Below are 13,768 nucleotides of genomic sequence, written 5' to 3' on the forward strand. Positions count from 1 at the left end.
CGATATATATGGTTTATAATTTCAGGTTTGTCTTTGGGCTTTATATCTTCCTTTATATTTAAAAGTCCCTGTTTCTGTCTTCTATAATCATTGTCATCCACAGTTAATGATCTCTCCTATTTTTTGCGATTTATACTCCAATTTCTATTTCGGAGCTTCATTCTTTTGTTTTCTCTTCCCGACTTTAAACTAAGCGAATAATGGTCCAGAATTTGTAGATATGAATTTCGGAATGAACATAGTTAATGTTCTAAGAAAGAAATTATAATGGCACGATCTTGATTTGTCAAATTACCAGAATACCTCGAAAAAGACCGAATCATCAAGAAAAATATTTTCTTGATATGTTAGAGGTTAAATAGAATACAAGAGTCGTGTAACATGACACATGATGACGGTATGGCCTGTGAATCGTCATGTTCCATTAGAAACTCAGCATGACTTACTGTAATATAATCACGTTGATCAAATGTCATTATATTATACTAAATCATGCTCCAGTTCCCAACACTACTTCAAAAACATTCATATTTTAAACTCGAAGGTTTCAGAATTTAGAAACTAAAATAGTTTCTTTTATGATATAACACAGTTAGCGCGAAGAGGTAAATGATTTAGGATAACAATAGTTATGAAGATATCTTCAGAAATATCGAAGATATTTATAATGAAAGATATGATGATATCTTAGAATTTCTAACATCGATGGATGATGATGAAGATTTGTCTGTAAAGGTTTAGGGTCAGGAGTAAGGAATTCATTAATGACTTCAACAGACATTGAATCATTTGGATTCTTTGAAGGCAGGTTTCATCCTTGTGATTTGTCCACAGCCTCCTTCATGGTTTTCTCAATCCGTTTTCCAGTTCCAAACCTTCTCTTTTTCTGAGCTTTTCCAACACACTATTATTTATCATCAAACTTTTAATTTTTACGGTTGTCTACAGTTCCTGTTGCTTCAATCAGCTTTTTCAAAATTTGGAGAACTAGTTCGCAGTTTAGGGCGTTTTTCAAAAACTTCACATTCGCAGTATATAAGTCTAGGAGATAGACGTTATATGTACACATATAATTGTTGGCGTAGACATGCTGCGAGATTTCAAAATACTGATTGCTGAATCCCAGTGATTGGCATGACAATTCTTGTTACAAGATGCGGATGAGTAAATGATGGGGTTTCGATAAATATAATGATTTTTGGGAAAGTCAAAGATCAGTGAAGTTATTGGTACGTTTATTGCTAATGTGGTGAGATATAAAAGGTTCTCCGGTAACAATGACGAAAGGGCAACGTCTATATCGTGGTTATAATAAGACTATTTCAATGAAAAGTTGAAGTTGACTTGTTGGAGCTGTGACAAAACTGACTAATTTGAAAGGAATCGCAGAGTTATTTTTGCTAATAAATGGCAAAGGGTCTGACGCGGATACGTGTTTAAACTTTTACTTTGGTTTCAAGAGTTTTTCAGGTACATAACTGTGGGTAACATGTGGTTGGATCATCATCTCGATTGTTCATTATTTGAAGTGTCTTCAGGAATTTTGAGGGGTTTGAACACAGATTGTGATCGTTAATGTACATATGATGTTCTAGGATTTTGAATGAGAATGGTTGTTCTGATTTCTATGAAAGAATGTTTTATGAAAGTAGTGAATATAGTTGATGATTACTGAATCAGATTTGAAGAATGTAACATATTAATTGTGAATTTATATATATCTCTCGGGTATTACGTACCCGTTAAAAACGTTTTCACAATTAATATTTTGTACAAAAGAATTTTATTACAGTCTTTATGAAAATATATATGTGTATATTTTCTTCAGATGTAACATAGATTTAATGAGTTAATATTGAATTAAACTCATTTGATTTACGGTTGAAACTAGAATTGAATAATCCCTAAAACTTTAGAAATTACATAACTTTTATGGAGTATTTCTTCAATGAAATTGAAATTATGAATAAATACTTCGTTATTTGTTGATGCATGATGTTGGTGTTCGTGGAATTCTTGTGAACTTTGTAAGGTACGAATGATGTTATCTGAAAAGTCTCGAGTACATCGATGATGAAAGTGTAAAATCAAACATATATTTGAATAATACACTTGAATTATTATGAAATGGAATTCATTGAATTAAAATAGAGATTGTAGTTAACGATAGTTAAGTTGCTGATGAAAGATGTACATCATAGCATATTAGTAATATGAATTAACTGAGTAGTTAAGATTCACACATAATAGCTTAGTACGGAAAGATTTATTATGGTTTTAAAATTTATATATATAAGATATACATATAAATTCTTCAGAGGAATTGAGTTAATAATTCATAATTCGTTGATACAATATAATCGTTGCTAATTCGTAATGATGTCCACGGTGATTCTTGAACTGGCAGAGCTTGTGATGTAGTAGATGCTGCTGGTGCTAACGATGCTGACGGTACTGACGGTGCTGATGATGCTGACGGTACTGTTGATGTTTTGGTATAACTTGTCTAGCTTGTAAATCATACACCATTCCAATCAGGGTTTCTACTCTATCTGATTTATGGTTAAGGCTAGAATAGGTAATCTCTAAACTTTAGAAATTACATAATCGTTGTAGAATATTTTTCTGATGAAGTTATGAATCAATACTTCATCGTTTGTTGTTGTTGGTATTCCTTGGTATATACAAGGCGTATGACGTCGATGCTCATGGGACGGATTGTGAAGTTGAGGTTTGCGATGCGGTTGTTGTTGGTGGTGGTAATGGTATTGTTGGTGTTGTTGATGGTGGTACCATTGATGCCGGTGTTGATGCTGGTGCTTGTAACCTTTGCACTATATTCTCTAAAGCCGCTACCCGAGCACGAAGCTCGTTGACTTCTTTGATTACCCCGGGATGATCGGTGGTTCAGACGAGCAGGTGAATAAGATCTAGAATTTGAGATAATATATAATCATGACAAGATACTCTGGAAATGAGAGAGAAAATAGTGTCTCGAACAGGTTCGCCGGTGAGTGCTTCAGGTTCTTCGTCAAGAGGGCAATGTGGTGGATGGAAGGGATCGCCTTCTTCTTGTCTCCAATGATGGAAGAGGCTACAAACCCATCCCCAATTCATCTAGAATAGATGATGGCTGATTGGTTAATCCGAGGGACTTGAACTAGTGGCGAATTCCACTGTGTACGATTGAATAAAGAATTTTTCGATATGAAATGATTTCTAGCTATCGGATGGTATTCTACTTACATAGAATATCTATATATAGAACAAAAGATTTCATAGCTTACGGAGAAATTTATGGAATATGGCATTCAAAGTTTACAGTAACAGATACGATAAGATATGAATTAGCAGATACACTAAGATATGAATTTTGTCTATACACTATTCATGCAATCAATGCAGTAAGATTTGCCTAGACTAGGAATGATAAGCATGTAATTTTCTAAGGGTGATAAGCAGATGATTTTCGACTAGAAATGATAAGCAAAACTTTTGATATACAGACACGGTCGAAGTCCAGACTCATTAATGTATCTTAATATCTATCAGTTAGACACACTAATGCAAGACCTGGTTCGCTAAGACCACCGCTCTGATACCACATGAGACGACCCGTCCTAATCCATAAGGACGAATACAATAACATATGATTACATTGCAAGGTATTTAACCTCTAAAAGATACATTTTACAAACATTTCATTCGTTTTTAAAAGACAAACTTTCATTACATCAAAAGTTAACAGGCATGCATACCATTTCATAATATATTAAACTATCAATGACTTAACAATAATCTTGTTGAACTCAACGACTCGAATGCAACGTCTTTTGAAATATGTCATGAATGACTCCAAGTAATATCTCTAAAATGAGCAAATGCACAGCGGATGATTTCGTTAATACCTGAGAATAAACATGCTTTAAAGTGTCAACCAAAAGGTTGGTGAGTTCATTAGTTTATCATAATCGATCATTTCCATAATTTTAATAGACCACAAGATTTTCATTTTATAAATATAATTCCCATAGCAGAAACCTCTCGTCTGCATAAAGGTAAAATCATTCATATGGTGAACACCTGGTAACCGACATTAACAAGATGCATATAGAATATCCCCAAAACAGAATCCTCTCGTCTGTATAACAGAATCCTCTCGTCTGTATAAAAATCGAAGTACTAAAGCATCCGTAACTCGGATGGGGTTTGTTAGGCCCATAGATCTATCTTTAGGATTCGCGTCAATTAGGGGTATTGTTCTCTAATTCTTAGGTTACCAAGCTAAAGGGGTGATATTCGATTTCGATAATCCAACCATAGAAGTTTTTAGTACCTGTGTCTATTTCGTCAAACATTTATAAAAACAACGCATGTATTCTCAGTCCCAAAAATATAAATTGCAAAAGCATTTAAAAGGGGAGCAAATGAAACTCACGATACGATATTTTGTAGTAAAAATATGCATACGACGGAACTGAACAATGCAGGGTTGGCCTTGGATTCACGAACCTATATTAAGTATATATATATTAAAACATATACTCGTAATCGAACAAATATATATATTATTATTAGTGATGTAATTGTTATATTTGTTAATTTATAAGTCTTATTAATTTTATATATATATATATATATATATATATATATATATATATATATATATATATATATATATATATATATATATATATATATATATATATATATATATATATATATATATATTAGTATAGTTATGTAATTTAAATACATTTTCATATCTATAATCTTTTTTTTAATACTTATAATCTTAACAACGTCATTTAAAACTTTTATCTTCATAATTAATATTATTTTAATAATAATGATATAGATAATACTTGATAATAATAATAATAATAATAATAGTTTTAATGATAACAAAATAATAATTTTGTAAAAAAGATAATAATGATAATAGTTTTTAACGAATACAATACTATTAATGATAATCATACAAATAATAATAAAGATAATATTAATAAATTTTTTGTTAATAATAATAATAACACTAATAATTATAAAATAATACCAATAATAATATATTTTTTTTAAAAATAATAAATTGTATTATTTTCATGATAATAATATAATCATAATCTTAATAATAATACTTATATTAATAATAATAATAATAATAATAATAATAATAATAATAATAATAATAAAAATAATAATAATAATAATAATAATAATAATAATAATAATAATAATAATAATAATAATAATAATAATAATAATAATAATAAAAATTAATGATAACAACTAGTAATAACAATTATAATAATAATTATAATGCTAATAATAATTATTATACTAATAATAATAATAACAATTAATGATAATAACTAGTAATAATAACTCTAATAATAATAATTATAATAAAAATAATAATAAATTATTATTAATCTTTATATTAGTAATAATAATAATAATTATAAAGATGAAAACTACCTCAAAATAATCGGATAAAAAAAATGTCACCAGCTAGGCTCGAACCCGTAACCCCATGCTCACACGACAACCCATCAAACCATCAGACGAATTCTGTTTTTCTTGGAATTAAACCTATCTAATTAAATATAACCCGTGTATTTAACAGTTTATCTTCTACTCCTTCTTCACTTCCCAATCGACCAGGGATCAAATCCAAATAGCAACGAACTACTTTAATAGTTTTAGGATTTAAAATATATACAAAAATGATCCATAATTGTTGTTTGAATTAATTAAACAGAATAAATAAAAAAAAATTGATACAGCAGGTAATAATACCCGTTTTTGAACTCCAAATCATATTTGAGATTTTTGAATGTTTTAGACTGAGATTATAACATGAAAAAGTTTGTAAATCTCTCCTAGAAACTTTTTTGTAACAACCCTGATTTTTCCGTTACTTCCGTTAACCTTCCGTTAGTTTATTTAACGGTGATTATTTAACTTTTATGCGTTTACGTGTATTAAATGCGTACTTGATCTTCGGAGGGTTTTTAATAATTAATATGGGTTGATATTAATTCAAATAAATATTTCGGATAATGAAATACAATAAAAATGATACGATTTTGATAATAGCGTTTTGAGCAACGAAACGCTCGGGTTTATTTTAATAATTAATTTTATTAATTATTAACTTTTTAAAATATTTAATTTATTGGGTTTTTAATAAATTAAACAATTGGTTGCGTTTAACGATCGGGTTAGCATTCCGGGCCTTCGGTACGACTAAACGGTACTTAAAACGGACCACGATTACACGGGATTGCAAGACAAGAGCCCGGGGATACCCCATGGGGCCCATTCGGCCGACCCCTCCCCCTCACCCCCTTATATTTCAAGTTTTGTAAGTTTAGGGGCTTATGTGCTAATTGTTCAAACTAGGGTTAGTATAAATTAGAAGGTTTAACCTAAATTTAGTAAAACCTTCACATAAAAACTGCACAGTCGATCTCTCCCTCTCCCTCTGTGGCCGTCGGCCTCCATCACCACTACCACCATCAATTTTTAATTTTTAGAGCAAGCCTTGAACACGAAAGTTGCAATTCTCGATCTCCTCTACGCGTTGGTGTATTTAATTTAGCTATCTAAGGTATAATTGCATGAACTCTAATTCTTAAAATCTGATTTTCATGTGAGTTTCATAGTTATGTTGTCAATTTCTCAAGTCTATACGCGTACGTGTTAATCGTTATCGTTATTTTGATTGTTTGATGCGCTAGGGTTTAAAAACGAATTTGTATTTGTTTGATCAGAAAAATTAAGTGTTTCAAATGTTAATTATTATGTTATAATCAGATTCCTTGCGAAAAACTATTGAGTTTAGGCTTTGGATTCGCTTGATTTCGTTTCCGTATGATTAAGTTATGTCGATTTGAATTATCATTGTGTTTTTTTTTTCTTGATCAGAAATCTGCTATTGATAGACAACTAATTGGCATGAGAGACTTATACCACTGGAAATATAATTTAAATACACTCAATTTAGACTAGGATATCATATCGTTTGCTTATGTATAGCCCGAGATATGCTAGACTTAGTGTAAAAGTAGTTTTATACAGCACTTGCATGAAAATAACCTTGTATGATTAGATGTGTTAACTTCTGTGATTAAAGCTTTGCATATTTGAAAAGTAGACAAAGATTAATTCATCTATCATGTGGATATCATAGGCTAATTGTATCTAGATCTTCGGATAATCGTGTGCGAATGTGACTAACTAAATGAGAATCGAATCTGTAAATTGCTCACGGTTTTGTACTCTGTGGATTATGTGAATTGCATGAGCATGTATGCTTCTGGAAAATGAAATTTAACATGATTTGAGACTTATTGTTAGTTTATGTCAATCTCTGTAACCTTATGCATTGGGCATAATAGAGCCATACTTTATGTGAATGCTGATTTGAGCTGAAAACTGAATGTTCAAATTGCACGAATAAACTGTACAAATTGGCTAAACAAAAGTTGCTAGATTTTTTATATGTTTTACTTTGATTTTTCCTTGAACTATGGCCACTGGTCTTGTATAAATTTCATGTTCCTAACTCCGGTTATAGCCAAAATGAAATCAGTGCCTGGTCAGAAACTGACTTGGAAAACCCGAAATGTATCCCTTCTGATTCCTGACTTTTAATTATCGTATGAGTCCCTGGCCAGACTTTTTGGAATTGATTTTAAGTATATTTATGATATGGAGTTTGTTATATTTACTTGAATTTTTTACTATGAGATAATATGCTAAGTATGCTATGTGTTCATAAACTTTGTGCATGACGATAAACTGAAATTGTGAAAATGATCATTCATGACCTAAAACGTATTGTTTGACTTAGGTTTGACATGTTGACCAATATTTGACATGAACCTACTGATGTTGACTTTAGTTGACCACATTGACCAAGTTTGACTTTCGGTTTGACTTCGGTTGACTTTGTTGACTTGCATGATATAGTTGACTTTTACTTTGAAACACAGACAACGTACACTATGAAGCCACACTTATTTAAGATACATATATTCACCAACCTACATACGTATACTTAGGTTGCATTACTCGGCTATAAACTGTACAAGTTAATTGTTCACTTTTCAATCCGAGCTTATTTCAAAGGTGAGTCTACAGTCCTGCTTTTTACATGTTTTCATGGATGAGAATACACGCTGTTATATTTACATTTTAAAATACTTTGTATTGACATGAGTACTACACATATGCATAATGAGTTTGTTCAAAAAGCCTCTAGCTTGAATACTATTAATACCATCGGTGTAAGCACAATTTAGATGGACGGATCCGTTAGGTTGACAACCTCACCCGCTATAAAAACTGTGGTGCATTTACTTTGAACATTAAATACATTTGAACAAGTGTATAACATTTTATGAGGTAAGGCGGGTATAGTGGCTTCTATACTCGGGTCATTGCTAGTATTCAGGTGATCGGTTTATGCAAACGATAGAATTTCGTGGTCAAGGAAACTAAACTATTTTTCTGATAACTATTTTTCAGATACTGTTACATTACTTTAAACCTGTAGATTCACCAACATTATTTGTTGACCTGTTTTTGCGTGTTGTTATTCTCAGGTCCTTAAGAGGTATGCTTTCGCAGTGTTTGCTGCATGACTGGCCGTGGAGTCAGCATTTGATTTCAAAGAACATTATTTACTTTCGTATTTAAAACTTTTATACTGTTTAAATACTGTTAGCTTGTGGTTACGATCACAACAGTGTTTCTATTTTGGGAATTATTGACTTATGTTTTTGAAATTTGATATTTTTAAATAAAATTAACTGTGATTGCTTTAAACGTCTCATATAGAGGGCGTAACTGTTAACTGTGGGACCTAGATTAACGCGCCGTCAGATGGTAATTTGGCGAGGTGTTATAGTTTGGTATCAGAGCTAACGGTTCGTAGGGAAACTAGGACTTGCATTAGTGTGTCTGATTTGGTCATTAGGACACCTTGATGAGTCTAGACTATGACTGGGACTTAGACATTACATGAGTACGTTATGACTACCGTTATTTACTTGACTAATCTGTTTCGTTTGTATTCTTGTACTATGAGTTAGATGTCACAGGATTCAGGAAACAGTGACAGCGACTCCAGTGTGGCTGAGGTGAATGCTCCTGCTCCAGCACCAGCACCTGCTCCGCATCAGATACCTAACCATCCCGTGAACCTTTATGCATTGAATTTGGTTCATACTAACCGTAACAGGGATATTGTCGATTGTGTTAACGCTTCGAGCGATATTGCTAGGACATATCCGCACCCCGATGATCTTGAGAGGATGGAGGAAAGAGTCACAGGTATAAATACTTATATGTACGAGGCTGAAGCGAGGTTCATTGAGATGGCGAGATTGATAGCAGCCTTGACTGCCAGGGTTGCTGCGCTAGAGGCGGAACGTAATAGGCCGAGGAATGATGGACCTGCCTCCCGTACCCGACAAAAGAGGAAGTAAAGGGTCATTGACCATGAGCTTCTTTTCCTTTTTCATCCGCCATACTTTCTTTAATTGATTATATAAGACTTACCGGGTGTTATAAACCGGGCTATTAGCACATTATGTTTATTGTTTGGTTTACTACTTTGGAATTTGGTTTATCGCTTTCGGATTTTACTATTAATGGTGGATTATGCTATTAGTAACTATTATCTTCTATTGCATGCGGTATTATTCTATATTTAGTAACTTTGTATGATCATAATACTTGTTTTATGTTATACTACTACTAGTGCCATTAATGTTACTACTTAGTGCTACTACCACTACAATCACTACATAACACTAGTACCACTACTACTACCACTAGTGTTACTACTAACACTACTATCACTACTATTACTACTTACGCTACTTCTCACTACTAGCAAATCTTTTCGTACTATTATTTATTAGTCTTCAACACTCGTTGCTAGTATATTTTTTTAATAACTCTGTTTTTCATTGATCTTACTTCGATGTATCATTTGTGTAGAAGGAGACCATGTTTACTACAGAAATGCTCGAGGCTCAAGTGGAAGAACTCGTTAACTAGCGTGTGACGGAAGCTCTTATAGCTGCAGGTTTTGATTGCATGATTGAGAAATACTGTCCCAGACGAGAGCGGATAAGGTGGGAAAATGAACTTCTGAACCTAAGGGTCATTGGAAACGACATTGCTAGTTACACTAACCGATTCCGGGAGCTATCGTTGCTTTGCCCACATTTGGTCTCATCAGTGGAAAGAGCAATCGAGAGGTACATGTCGGGATTGCCAATGGAAGTGTTTGGTTTTGTCCTTTCCCATCAACCAAAGACAATACTCGGAGTCATCAAAATGGCGATAAACAGGATGAAGCAAGTTAGCCAATCGGAAGGAAAAGAGATGCTGTTACAGGAAATGAAGTTAATGGAAAAAGGAAACGAAGTGAGAATATTGTTGGAAGTCTCGCACAGAACTGAGGTGAGAAGCAAGAGATGCCCCGTAACTTCGAGAAAGGATCTTCATCCAACACGAATTACAAGGGAAAACTACCATTATGCGGTAAATGTGGAAGGCACCACCATAGGGGATGCAAAATGCTGGTTTGCATCAAGTGTCAAAAGAAGGGTCACCTGGCCCTAGATTGTAAGGTCAACATCAATAAATATAGGTGCTTTACGTGTGGCGAAGCAGGCCATTACGCGAAGGACTGCCCGAGGAAGAAGAAAGATGGACCCACTCAGGGAACTGCAACCACCCATCACCCCAGTGGGACATGCAATGACCTTAACTCAGTTATGTAACAACCCAACCCGTTATCCAACCGACAACGCTTAAATTTTTTTTTTATCAAATCTGGCCAGTTCAGCATTCGGCGCGACGCGCCCCACTGTGGAGCGGCGCTCCAAAGTGGTCTGTCCACTCTTTCCCTTTTTTTGACAAAAAGATCGTCCATTTCCGGGCACTTTTAGACGAAACGGTTTTCACAACACGATAAAGTAAGTAAAACTAACACGTTTTCATAATAAAACAAGTTTTACAACTCCGAGCCCACATCGACCCAATTTACAACAAGTGACCATTTCGACACATATTAGTTTAATACAAAACTTAGACCGAGCATGGCAATTGGGGATACGCTACCCAATCCTAATCAATCCAAAGCATGTCCTCTAAAGCAACCTACACAATCCAATGGTTCTCACGATTACCCGAGCCATCACCTCCACCCGAATCTATAAAAGTGTAAACAACGAGAGGGTAAGCTATGAAAGCTTAGTGAATGCAATAATTATACACATACATATATAATATACCTACTTGCAAACACTTACTCACATACCGCATACATGCTAGCAACACAAATAGCTTATCATCACAAATACAAAGCTATAAACCTCCAATACCACAAGCTAGCACAACAATAGCATATATATAACCCGAACAATATAATATGCTACACTACAACACAATAACCATGGTTAACCAATAACACAAGGGAATGGTACTTCGAATTTCCCATCGGTGTTCGTAACAACCGTTAGTGTACAACGAAATATATCACTAACCCCTAGGCGACACGGACAATGAAATATCCGTTTAAGCAATCGTTAGTGTACAACGAAATATATCACTAACTCTTGGGCAATTTGGACAACGAAATATCCATCGTTAGTGCACAACGAAATATATCACTAACTCTTGGTGGTATAGACACGTATACCCGGCCCCATCCCCCGCCCTACAAATAGATACATTATATACACACATGTATAATCATTCCACTCACCTCGTGAACTCGAGCATTACAAACCATGCGCGAATTCCCCACCACACACGACCGAGCAAGATTTTACCTATAATACGCATATATATAGGTATACACGTAATCAACATACAACTTCATTTGGACTCTCGACCCGCCCGAATGAACAACAAGTGCAAAATATACCCTTTTGCACTTTTAACGCTACCCGAAGGTCCAAAACTAACGAGACTAGTTTCCGCGTTCTCGAAATACCCAAATATGTCAACTTTAAACGCATACTAGCTCGTAATTTACACAAAAACCCATTCCATGGTTGACCAAGTTTGACTTTATTGCTAAAACACCAAATTTTAACCTAAAATCACTTCTCGCGAGTAATTACATCAAAAGCATCATTTAACACTTAACAAAAGCGTTTAACATCCAATTAATCCAAATTAGTGTCATCCTCAATTTTGACTCAATTCAAATTGCTCATTTTGACCAAAGTCATAAAACGCCCCAAAATCACTAACGACTAGTGATTATATTTTCAAGAAAACCACTAACACTTAAATCAAGTATTTACCTACTTGATTTACCAAAACTTGACTTAAAAATTAATTTAACACCGAATCAAGCTTACTTGTCCCGAAATATCCATTTGACCCGTTTTGACCTAAATTAGGGTTTACACCCAAAAACCAAGTCAACACACGTGTTCTAACATTTAACCAACACACGCAAGACCCAAACTCATAATTTCATCACACGAAACCTTAAGTCACCCATTTAGGCTTATTTACTTGAATCTTACCCAAAACCCCCAAATTTCACAATAAAATGAGTTTATAACACTAACTAACACAAACCCTAACTCAAACAATAATCTTAACAATGAAATTCGGATTAGGGTTTACCTCAATCACCAAAACGAGCTCTAGTAGCTAGAAACACCAAGGGGAACCAAAACCTGCTTCCAATTTAGGCGAAAATCACTATCTTCATCATCCATTCAAGCTTCCTCTCTCTAGAACTCACTCTCTCTCTCTCTAAGATAAGATGAGAGTGTTGTGTGGATGTCAAAATGATCCAAAAGTGGATCTAAAACTGATATTAAAGCCACAAATCCGTCCATAAGTGAAAGGACCAAAGTACCCCTCATTTACCCTTTAAAAAAGGCTGAAAATTGCATCAGATGGGATCGGAACGCCGCTCCAAAGGGTGGAGCGCCGCTCCAACCGTCAGGTCAGTTTTCAGTAACTTGTTTTGGCCATAACTTTTTGACCGTAGCTCCGTTTTCGATGAATCAAATATCGTTTGAAACGTAATAAGATTTTCTTTCCAATGGTAAGGCTTTGAAACATCAACTCAAATTTATTTGGGGTCAAAAAGGTACGTACACACCTTGTGACTCAAACAACATCCATTTTTCCTTCGACGTTCGAGCAAGCAACACGTACATGCTTCGTACACTTCATACACGCATCGTACACCATAATTACATTATGTAGAATAAATATTGGGTCTTACAACTCTCCCCTACTTAAACTCGATCACGTCCTCGTGATCTTCGTCACTTAACCCATCCGGACCTACATCCTATGGTCCTTCGACGTACTTTCGAACTTGAAGAATACGAAATTTCCCGCAACGCGAAGATCTTACACCGTACTTAAGAGACCCTTCCGATGAATCACCCCATTTCAACTTAAATCTCCATCCGCGATTTACCAAATCCACGAATCCGAGCACTAGAAACTTGCTCAATCCCTCACATCAGGAAGAACTCAACCAATCTCGTACCGAGATATCACCCCTTTGGTGTACCCTTCACAAGTACAATGCCAAGAGTAACCACGTCCCACAATAAGGTCAACATCCAAAACGACGAAGACCGAGTAAAAGTAAATCCTTACAGATAACACTTACCACTTAACATCCCTTCAAGTTCTCCCGTCTACAACTCGCAACAAGCTACATCCTTAACTATATCACCCAACGCGATCTACTAGGTCC

This window comes from Rutidosis leptorrhynchoides, chromosome 6 (assembly GCF_046630445.1).
Source record: "Rutidosis leptorrhynchoides isolate AG116_Rl617_1_P2 chromosome 6, CSIRO_AGI_Rlap_v1, whole genome shotgun sequence".
In the NCBI taxonomy this organism is placed as follows: Eukaryota; Viridiplantae; Streptophyta; class Magnoliopsida; order Asterales; family Asteraceae; genus Rutidosis; species Rutidosis leptorrhynchoides.